Source organism: Schistocerca cancellata, chromosome 2 (genome assembly GCF_023864275.1).
Source record: "Schistocerca cancellata isolate TAMUIC-IGC-003103 chromosome 2, iqSchCanc2.1, whole genome shotgun sequence".
In the NCBI taxonomy this organism is placed as follows: domain Eukaryota; kingdom Metazoa; phylum Arthropoda; class Insecta; order Orthoptera; family Acrididae; genus Schistocerca; species Schistocerca cancellata.
Genome location: NC_064627.1, coordinates 466,755,321 through 466,767,100, shown reverse-complemented (window position 1 = coordinate 466,767,100; position 11,780 = coordinate 466,755,321). Strand labels below are relative to the sequence as shown.

Here is an 11,780-nt window from a genome sequence, read left to right as displayed (position 1 = left end):
TTTGATTTGAACTTCTCAATAACGAGGTCTTGAGATAAGAGTAACAGCAGTTTGAGGCACTTGTTTAGTGCAGATAACGTTGATAATTTATCAGTGTAGATACTTCAAAGGACCTTATTCATTTAAGGCTGTATTTATATCCTTATTTACCAACTACCGGTATGTAGACTTATTTCTTTGTTCAAGTATTGCAAAACCTAAAAAAAAAAAGTTTGACACCAACCATTGGGTCTACTGCGGGAGAAAATACAAAAGGAATGTTTTTAATATCAAGCCCGCATGCTGCCTTCTCAATATGTCACGACTGACTGACTGAGCAAGAAATGACATAAATATTACGAAGCCGCAAAATCACGTTAGTGCAGCAGTACTTCCGATGTTAGGCGACGACCCCAGCGCCAAACCTTTCGTCCCTAGATTCAGTGATAGTGAAGACCTGTGTGAATACCGCAATTTGAAATGAATTGTGTAATTATTTTTTTTTTACGTCCACGGCGAACAGACCTTGAAGGTCGTTCCATCACTTAAAGAGTAGCTTCACTTTGGTTGTCAACGTTACGCCGCAGCATCACAGCAACGTCTCATCAATGAGGTGCCCACATTTGATGGAAACGAAAAGTAAACGCTTGGACGCCTAAGTCTTAGAAAGCACCACACTGAAATATTTGCCGCCTCGTTAGATTTTTTATTTCTGCTGAATGCCAATTAATTTCTCCTTTGGAAGGTTCGACGAAAAGAAGCCCAGTAGGTATTTGAAAGCACAAAACGATTTTAAGTATAACAGTTCCTGAACAAAGAAAAAAAGCACACAGCTCATAGATAAGAACGTAAATAGATTAAAAAAATTAACAGAAAAGTGTTTAAACCGCGAAGCAGTCTGTACTGCCATTGAGATATTTATTTTTTCGTTGCTTGTGGCAAATTAATCGGAAAGACCTAGCTGCAGAGCAAATATAGTTAATGGTTGGAACAGCTACCGGTACTAACAAAACAAAATCTGCAGCTTAGACAAGACATGGATATAAATCCTCATAATACCAACGTATTTTCAGAAACATGTATTACCAATGGTGGAGGGGGCTACTTTAAGTGGACCACATAAGACATTTAAAAAATAATTTCCTAATTGTTGTTGACCTATATTAACAACATATTTTTTAAAAAGGAACTGAAGTGTAATTATGATCCAGAACTTAAGAATATCTTTTGGCTACTGATTGGATTAAAAACAGTAAATATTTTTTCAAAGGTTTAAACAATGTATCTGGCTGGATTGAAATATTGGTTAAAGGCGGACACAAAGTACCACCCTATCCCCACATGGCATCTTGAGGTTTAAGATAGTTTTGTTTCATGAGCGAATCATCAAAAAAATTGCATAACCAAACAGGAAAGGATATATGGAATGTCGATGGAATTGTTGTGTGTCAGAATATCACATGAAAATCATTTGTATTGACAAGAACTCGATGGATACAAGTTAATATAATGCTGCTATTTGCTGTTCTCCACTAGGGGTTGAGTTGGTTGCTGCTTGTAAGCAGATGGAAATAACCCTGACTACTGTCAAGTGATTGGAAGCTGCCGGAAATGGGTGTGTTGGGAGGGCTGCCGAGGGTTTGGGAGGGCTGCCGAGGGTTGTGTGCCAGAGGTAACAAAGACACCTCAAGTATTACCCTCTCTTGTGATTGCTGTCTCTCTTGCAGGAAATAGAAGTCTAATCAATACCCATTCACTTGACTATGATTGGTGTGTCAGTGGTGGGTCTAGGTGTCCTATAAGGGGTAGACAGGGACCAGGAAGGACTCAAGGTGTAATACCGATCCCTCTAATAAACAAGTTCCAGATGCTGTCTTTCACTGAAGCTGACATTAAGCTAGGTGGACTCACATCACCACTTTTGGGGAAACCCACTTTGTCCTGTGTTTAGAGGAAATAAACATGAAAGAATAGGAATCTATTAATTGTCGGCAGTTAAAATGGATGGAAAATAATGGTACCCCTTATGTAAATGCCAAAAAGGGATAGGAAGGAACACCAAGTACACTCGGTGTGTATGTCTGAGGCCTCATTCAACATGGTGAAGAGGTATGCTCTCAGCTGTTGAAGGAACAGGGTGCAACCAACTACAGATTGTGGTGCACATTGGACAGATGGTGCTTGGCATCTGAACTCTGAGGTCATACTTGGTTGAGAATACCAGCCTTGCTAACAGAGTTTCAATGAAGTTCACAATCTGCAGCATTGTCTCCAGAACAGATCATGCCCCCCCCTTCCCCCACCCTTCCCCCCCCCCCCCCCCCACATGCACACACCCCTCCAGTTCTGAGTTGAATGGAAGGCATGAACCAGAGACACTATGACTGAGCGAGGTGGCACAATGGTTAACCCACTGGACCCACATCTGTGAGAATGATGGTTCAAATCCACATCTGACCCTCCAGCTGTAGTTTTTTGTAATTGCGCGAAATTGCTCCAGGCACATGCTAGGATGGTTTCTTTGAAAGGGCACTGCCTATTTCCTTCCCTATAATTGATCCAGTCCGGGCTTGTGTTCCGTTTCTAATGACATCAATGTCGACAGGACATTAAATCCTAACACTCTTTCTTTTTTTAGAGACTCTGAGGGTTCTGTGACAAGCTAGGGTGTGACTTCCTAGGCTTGCACCATAGAGCAGAGAGTTGTAGGGTCTCCGTAAATAGATCAGGTGTGCACTGCACATCAGTGGTAAGCTACCCATGTAGCTGACTGTTTGTAGGGTGCACCACAACGGTTTATATGTGTCTCGCCATCCAATTCAAATGCCTCCCACAGATCCTAGTGGTTAACTGCTGAAGCATTCACAACAAAGTCCCAGGGAAAGAAGTGCTTCTAAAAAGCACTGGATCTCGCATAATATTAAGCAGGGAAAGCTGGTTAGAACCTGAAGTTGACAGTTGTATGATCTTGGGGAAAATGTAAGCTTGTACCGGAAGTATAGGGAAACAGGAAATGGAGGTAGTGTATGTTTTGCAGTAGATGAGAAACACAGATCCATTTAGATAGAAATTGAAGCTGGACATAAGATTGTTTGGGCAAGACAGTATCAAGGACGGGCATAAAATTATAATAGGGTCCTATCTACTACTAGATTCTTCTCCTCATTTAACCAAAAACTTTAGAGAAAACCTCAGTATGCTTGTACATAAGTTCCCTGATCATACTGTAATCACTGAAGGAGGATTTAATAATCCAACAATCAACAGGGATAATTATAGTTTTGTTGGTGGTGAGTGTAACAATACATCATGTGTTACATTACTGACTACCTTCTTTGGAAACAATGTAGCACAGATACAGAGAACTAATTCAATGTTTCTCACATCAATATTCAAATGTTTATGTGTCAACCGATTCGTCTCACGTTAGACTCGATGAAATACATCGGCAATAATGTATTTTTTACAACCACATAATTTATGAATATGTCTTGCTTCTAGCAAGTCCATCACATGCAGTACAATTAACAATGTTTCAACTGTTCTTCTTTTTTCTCATTACAATAATCGACGATATAAAACAGCAACAGATACATAAACGCTCCTTGTTCTTCCAATACAACTTCCGTGGCGCGAGCAGCAAACACTTGTCGATGCCGTTTGACCGTTGCTTCTATCTTGTGCTTGTGACTCCTTTCCAGCCTGCACACACGAACATGTGTCACTCGTCATGTACATTCTCTCAAACTTATTTTTAAAATATCATGTGTTTGAGACGGTAGAAGGACGAGTGGTTCTAGAATTTACACAGAAATTCTTGAAGCACTACAGTACCAAAACAAAGGTGAAATAAAACATGCAGAAAGATTTATCTGTTCAGCTACTTAGACAGAGAAACAATAGTGTAACACCTGTATGAATATGACATTAGTGAGTCACAGCTGGAATCTGTAAACTCAATCAAATTCTTGGATGTAACACTTAGTAGGGACAGGAAGTGGAGCGATCACATTTTGTGGGTGAAGCAGGTAGCAGACTTTGGTTTATTGGTAGAATACTAGGAACTGGAATTAGTTTACAAGGGAGACTGTTTACAAATCACTCTTGTGACCCATCCTAGAATGTTACTGATGTGTGTGGTACGCATACCAAGTAGGACTAGCAAGGGATATTGAACGATACAGAGAAGGGCAGCACGAATGGTCAGATTTTTGTTTGACTTGTGGGAGAGTGTCATTGAAATGTTGAAAGAACTGAACTGGTAGACCCTTGAAGATAATGTCTCCAGACAAAGTTTCAAGAACTTAAATGATGACTCTAGGAACATATTGCATCCCCCTACATATCGCTCCCCTTGGGATTGTGAGGATAAGATTATATTAATTACAGCACACATGGAGGGATTTAAACAATCATTTTTGTCAAGTTACATACATGAATGGAATGGGAAAAAGGCCTAATAACTCGTACAGTGGGACATACCCTTTTCCATGCACTTCACAGCAGTTCACAGAATATAGATGTAGATATAGAACCAGGTAGAAGAAAAGGGGCTATTCAGAATGTAGAATTAAATCCCAGGCTCTTTATGTTAATGATGATTGTATTGAGTGGCTTTTGGGAAGGCTTATGCTCCAGACAAAATAAAATACATGGAATTGAAGAGTACAGAACAATTTTCTATCTCAATATATATACATATTCCCACAAACCTACTATGCTGTCATAGTAGGAGGAGAGGTGATACTCCTACGTGGCGCGTCCCAGGTGGCGGATAGGGAAGTCCTCACCGGTTTACCGACGAACTTGAGTGAAATAAAATAGCTCTCGCGGACCAAACACACCCTCTGCAGTTAACAATCGTAGTTGTAAATCGGAGCTTGCTCCAACTAAGGTTGACAACCTTCGAAAGTCAAAAATGGAAAGGTCTTTTAGGAAAAAAATTCCACCGTCCTGCTCAAAAAGGCAGGAAAAGGCTACATCGGATTCGGTGGGTAGTCAACTAGAAGACAGCAATGAATTGGAGCATTTGCAACCATCAAAAAGCACACTAATACACAAAAAGAAGATTATACATGAGCAAATAAATTATATAGCAACACACAACATGAACTCACTACTTCAGACCGGAAAACTCAAGCACACTTAGCAAGCACATAGTCTCTCATCCTGATTATGTCTGAGACTTTCCCTTGTGCAGCAGCTGAGTTTCACCCCTCACATTTTGAAATATTAACAAAATCTACATCATCGCAAATGTGTAGTCTCCTATTAATCAGGCAAACAAGAAAAACCCAAGGAGCAACTGGAAGACATTATCTGTTAGGGTTCCAAGAAGTGTACTGTTGCCCTGTTCAGTGATTTTAATACACAATAAAATTTCAGAGCATTGTTGTTCAGTATCTGGCTAACTGCAGAACAGATCAAAATGGGAAGTGATTCATAGAACTTAGTAAGGCATTTAAAGTAATCCTGGTATTAGTTGTAGATGGGACTATCTCAGTTATTCTGATGCCAATGTTATTTTTTCCTTTCTGATATCAATATTGAAATAACAAAAATTGTGACCTTCAACAGAAAATATCCAGTGTGAACGAAGATCTGTTTGAAAAACAAAATTCTAGAAAGAGAAAACATATTCAGATAGACAGGCTGCAAACAATATTTTCTGGAAGAAACAGACCTAGCAGACATTGGCATCTTGTATACAGAAACAGTGGGAGTCATTAACAATGTAATGAAACCTTCCCTAGTCTGGAAGAAACAGACCTAGCTGAAAAAGGCACCAGGTATACAGAAACAATGGAAGTCATTAATAATGTAAGGAAACTTTCCCTTGCCCAGAGCACACCAGAATACACCTTTAGAAGGTCTTAACAGGACTTGCTATGGTATGGCAGTGAAACGGAAAATAAAGGCAAAAGGTGTGAAAAGACTAACATCGTGAAACAAACAGCTGGTTGCATCAAATGGGATTGGAAAAAGAATGAAAACGTGTTGAAGAATATTAAAGTGGAACCCATCACACTTTATATTCAGAACTACCAAAACAGCTGGAGAAAACATCTGAAATGAAAGAGCTCAAACAGGATCCTGAAATCCATGCCATGCTACTACTCTAGTGGTGTAACATTAATAGGCTGACGAAAGAAAAAATGGCAACAGAACTTACCAACAGGACTGTTACAGATCAGTAGGCCTAGCTCTTGGAAAGAAAATGATGATGACTTGTACACTGATATAATTAGTTGGCCTGCAAATATTTTCTCTAGAGTAATGTTCATAGTTTCACTATAGATGCAAACAATGTGAATGGGAAATTTTCGCTGAGCTAAAGTTGTTGTTTCTAAAGTGTTATAATTCATTTAAAAGCTCTCATTATCCTCATTTCAATGAATGTGTTACTTTTTCCAAAAACTTTGTATTTCAAAATTTATTCATATTCAAAATTTTCATGCTATAGAATGTTCCAGTCTTAAAACGTAATTATTTCCAAAAAAGACTAATTATTTGAATCATTCCATTTGGTAAGTCTACCCTGACTTGGGGTTCTGGGCAACTTTCGTAACTCTCCCCATTTCCTAAACCTTGCCAATTCCTTTCCTTCATCTCTCTTCCTTTCCCTTCAACCCGTGCTCCTGAAGAAAGAGCAACTGGCTCAAAAAGCTTGCGTATTTCCATATCTTTTATATGTGTTTTCTCCTACCACTTCTTGGTGAGTAGAGCTTTTATCTATCCGATTATATTAAACTTTCAGTAACAACAAGTCTTTCCTTCTCATCCTGTACAAAATGTCTCCCCTGACCTGTGGTTCTGGGTGACTTTCCCAAAATCTACCCCATTTCCTAGACCTCTCCAGTCTTTTTCCTTCACCCCTCTTCCTTCCCTTTCAACCTTTCTGTCTGAAGGAGCCACTGGCTACGAAAGCTTGCCAATTACAACTGTCTTTTATGTGTGTGTTCTGCCGCTGCTTGGTGAGTAGATTTTTTTATCTATCCAATTAAATAATACTTTCACTAAAGTAACTTGTTCATATGGTAATTATTCAGATTAGAGAATATTACTTTCTCAAAACTTTTTAGTGTACTTTGGGAATCCCTTTCACAGTGAGCTGCTCTCCCATAAAATGATACTGATGATTTTACTATTTGGTAACTGTGCAGCACTTTGCGCATTGTATCTTTTTGTCCTCCAATTTTGCATTCTTTTGTATGAATAACTGAAATGTATTAACCTGGTGTTTTGTCAGTTTCTAATTTTCTGTAATATGTGCATCTATAAATAGTGTCATACACAAAGCTTCAGTTAGTGTTTGGTAATGTAACCATCAAAATGAGCTGATGATGAGATTGTGTGATATAGACATTAGGAACACCTGATTCAGCACTTAGACAATAGTGCAAAGCAGGCATAATGCTCTTCTATGATGGGGCTACATGCAGTAACTTCACCTACAGATGATGCAAGAATGCATTTCAGAATGCAAACTTTGTGTAAAGCAGCACTCTGAAGTTAACCATTAGGCTAGACAAGAGGGCTGACATGCTCAGGAAATGGAAACGCATTTGGTCACTCATACAGGGGCATCACATCATTGACTGCTATAACCTTCACCTTCCTTCCACTCACTCTCAGAGACTGGCAACTCCAACTGCATAACTGATACTGAAAGAAGGCCAGCTCTGCTAGTTGCAGGGCAACCTGATGAATACAAAAAAGTGTAACTAGCCACCACCAGCTTGGAGTCTACTGCTGTGAGTCTACAGCCATCTGGTTGTGGAAAAACTTCAACCCTGCAAGCTGTGTTCCTGCTGGTCACACCTGTGGCTACCCAAAGATGAAGGCTAGGCCAATCTTCTGTGAGTGAAGAGCCAATCTGCCCATGTGTGAGCTGTTCAGCTTGGGAGCAGGGTGCCTGTGCCACCACTAATGAGCCGTACAAGTGCTGCCTCAGCTGTGTGCCGGTACCACCTCTTGGGCTGTCGTTTGTGTCGCCATTGGGTTTTCTGCCTGTACGCCATCTTGACAATCGACAACAGTGACATGCAGATTTCTGGGTCTGAGCCTGAGGACAGCGTCCCTCAGTGAGAGCACTGAGGCTGTGACAGATGTCCAAAGCCGTACCAGGCTGGAGAGATGCACTGGCCACCATACTTTCCTACAACAGGGCCATGGCACTGGCCCCAGACAATACTATGGCAGCACCAGCAGATTCCTCGCTGCGCACTGACATGCTACCCTTCACCTCTGTGCTATGCAGGCTTAGCGTGGCCATTGCTAGGCCACAGTGGCAAGAAGACAGTGTTGTAAGACTCCTGGAAATAAATTACTGTTAATTGAGTGATGTCACTTAAGTACCCTGGTGCACAACAGGGCTACACCTCTGGACCTCCACTCGACTATCCTACACTCACATAGGAGGGTGCATCTGGCAAGCTTCTACAAATTTGGTGTTGGAAGCTGTGACTTCTGACACTGTACAGATTTGATGTGAAGGGTGCTGATGTTGTCTGTCACCACTGTCAAGGAGCCGCACCTGCATTAGCAGTAATTGAGATCTGTCATTGTGCAGTGTGATGGGTAACCAGTTTTTGTTGGCATGTTTTCTATTTTCTTTTATTTTGGTGGCATGTTGCATGAGAAGGATCTGCATAGGAACTTGACATTGTGTAGACCACAAGAGCCTGCAGACCTCTCACAGTTTTGGGGGTAACTGTAGGGAAGAGTACTTATGATTGACTAAGTGCCAGTATTGTAATTTATCATGGCATGAATCACCATGTACTAAGGCAGTTTTAGTAATGTGTGAAAATGGTAGAAGGTTTGGCCATGAAGAACAGCAGTGTAGTGAATCCCATTGGTCCATGACATATAGAAAACTTAATGTAGTTGTTTTTGCATATTGATATTGTGTTGGTGTACTAGGCCCCCATTTGTTCTGTAATATAATTCAAAATGAAGGTTACACAATGATCAGAAATATCTGCAGCAACTTTACATATCATTGACATTTTAAAATATCAGGTTGCTGTGTTACTCCAGTATAAAACAGAATTAAGCCAGACTAGCAAAGAGATACAGTGGGAACAAGAAGTGTTATGTGCCATGACTGGGTTGATACAATCGCAGAGAGGGGATAGCAAGATGGTAGTGAACGTACCTGTCCAATCCCTTGATCCTATGGCAGTTAGTCTCATTATGCCTTTTTCTGAGATAGCAGCCAAGGTTGTATCAGCCTTTCTGGGTGATGTTAGGGAAGTAGCTCAGTTAGGGAATTGGTCTGATATGACATGTCTATCTGTAGCTAAGTTACAGGTAATGAGTGATGCTAAAACATATGTCATATACAATGAAACTATTAGTAAAACACACACATTTGATCAGCTGGCTGAAGAGCTTACCCAGCACTATCAGAAGCAAGATAGCACCAGATTTTTCAGGGAAAAGCTCATCAGATTATCAAAGAAGCACAGTGTGTCAGTAGAGGCATTCTCTGACAGAATTCATAAGGTGAACTTGCAGACTTAAGAATTGATGCACTGTGCAGAGGCAGATAGACTCCTCTTGTGGGATGCAGAGAATAGGGCACCAGACATATTCATGAGTGGTATTGCAGCGGATATGTAATGATGGGTGAGGGTGGAAAATCCTAGTGATTTGTCCTCAGCTAGCAGGATTGCTGCACAACTAGAGGGGATAGATATTGTGAGTCAAAATGGGGTATCCATGGTGTCTTCTCCTTTGACATCAAATGCTACAGATGTGGAAGAGGAGGGCATATGAAGAATCAATGTTGCCAACCACAGTGCTTTGACTGTGGTGATTGCAAGTGTAATAAAAGGAAGTATACATTAAATGCAAACAGGAGTGCCTTAACCAATGAAGATCATTCTCAATAAAATGTTCCACTGCAAGGATGTTTGAAGAGATGGATTGTTGTTTGATTGGTGCAATAAATAATAAAGAACATAAATTCTTGTTAGACACAGGTGCACATGTGTCAGTTGTCGGTCTAGACTTCTTAGGTAGGAAGAGACTTCAGTCTACACGGTGTAGGTTATGTGAAGTGGGTAACAAAGAGATGGAATCATTGGGGACAACACTGCTCACTTTTAGCATTGAGGCTGAAAGCTTTAAGAAGTATATGGAAGTGTTCCCACACATTGGTGAGGGTTATACTGCATAATTCTCAAGCTAGAGTTTCTGAATACTCGTCATACTATAATTAATCTTTCGCAGCATACAATGGAACTCGGTGGAACTTTGTTTCTGCTAGGGAAGAAAGTTGCTGGTGAAACAATGTTGCAAGGTGCACCTATCATGAGGATAGTACCAGATAAACCATATTCATGTACACTGAAGGTTAATTCGTGGGATAACACACTGGCAGGTACAGGAAAATTTATCAGATTTAGTGTAGGTAAGACTTACCAAGGGAATTGTTTTGAATGGTAGAACCACTGACCTGCAAGGTGAAGTTGAATAAGCCACACTGTATGGTGCAAAAGAGGGTAATATGCATTACAGACATAGATGGAAAATTTAGGTTCTCATGAGTTTGTACAATTTTGGCATGAGTGAAGTTAATCTGCCAAAGGGCCTAATGTTTGCTAGTTTGAGTGTCTTATAAGAAGATCTACATCTACATCTACATCCATACTCCACAAGCCACCTGACGGTGTGTGGCGGAGGGTATCTTCAGTACCTCTATCGGTTCTCCCTTCTATTCCAGTCTCATATTGTTCGTGGAAAGAAGGATTATCGGTATGCTTCTGTGTGGGCTCTAATCTCTCTGATTTTATCCTCATGGTCTCTTCGCGAGATATGCGTAGAAGGGAGCAATATACTGCTTGACTCTTCAGTGAAGGTATGTTCTCGAAACTTTAACAAAAGCTCGTATCAAGCTACTGAGCGGCTCTCCTGCAGAGTCTTCCACTGGAGTTTATCTATTATCTCCACAATGCTTTCGCGATTACTAAATGATCCTGTAACGAAGCGCACTGCTCTCTGTTGGATCTTCTCTCTCTCTTCTATCAACCCTATCTGGTATGGATCCCACACTGCTGAGCAGTATTCATGCAGTGGGCGAACAAGCATACTGTAACCTACTTGCTTTGTTTTCGGATTGCATTTCCTTAGGATTCTTCCAATGAATCTCAGTCTGCCATCTGCTTTACCAGCGATCAACTTTCTATGCTCATTCCATTTTAAATCACTCCTAATGCGTACTCCCAGATAATTTATGGAATTAACTGCTTCCAGTTGCTGACCTGATATTTTGTAGCTAAATGATAAGGAATCTATCTTTCTATGTATTCACAGCACATTAACTTGTCTACATTGAGATTCAATTGCCATTCCCTGCACCATGCGTCAATTCGCTGCAGATCCTCCTGCATTTCAGTACAATTTTCCATTGTTACAACCTCTCAATACACCACAGCATCAATTGCAAAAAATCTCAGTGAACTTCCAATGTCGTCTACAAGGTCATTTATGTATTTTGTGAATAGCAACGGTCCTATGACACTCCCCTGCGGCACACCTGAAATCACTCTTACTTCGGAAGACTTCTCTCCATTGAGAATGACATGCTGCATTCTGTTATCTAGGAACTCTTCAATCCAATCACACAATTGGTCTGATAGTCCATATGCTCTTACTTTGTTCATTAAACGACTGTGGGGAACTGTATCGAACGCCTTGCGGAAGTGAAGAAACATGGCATCTACCTGTGAACCCATGTCTATGGCCAGGATCCCATTCCCTCCATCCAGACTGAGCTGCAGAAAATCCTAAAA

General features: G+C 40.6%; 1 protein-coding gene across 3 annotated transcripts in view; it reads left to right on the top strand.

Moving 5' to 3' along the window:
* The window catches only part of LOC126161980 (thialysine N-epsilon-acetyltransferase-like), a 106,242-nt gene that overhangs the window by 688 nt on the left and 93,774 nt on the right, over positions 1 to 11,780 (top strand). Inside the window, exon 1 of one of the 3 annotated variants that reach the window (XM_049918179.1) lies at positions 76 to 159. The exons of 1 other annotated variant lie outside the window; for it this stretch is intronic. The gene's annotated coding sequence lies outside the window, so the exon portion shown is untranslated. Of the gene's footprint in view, positions 1 to 75; positions 160 to 595; positions 745 to 11,780 lie in introns of those variants that run through there. One more of the 3 variants, XM_049918178.1, reaches the window with a different exon arrangement.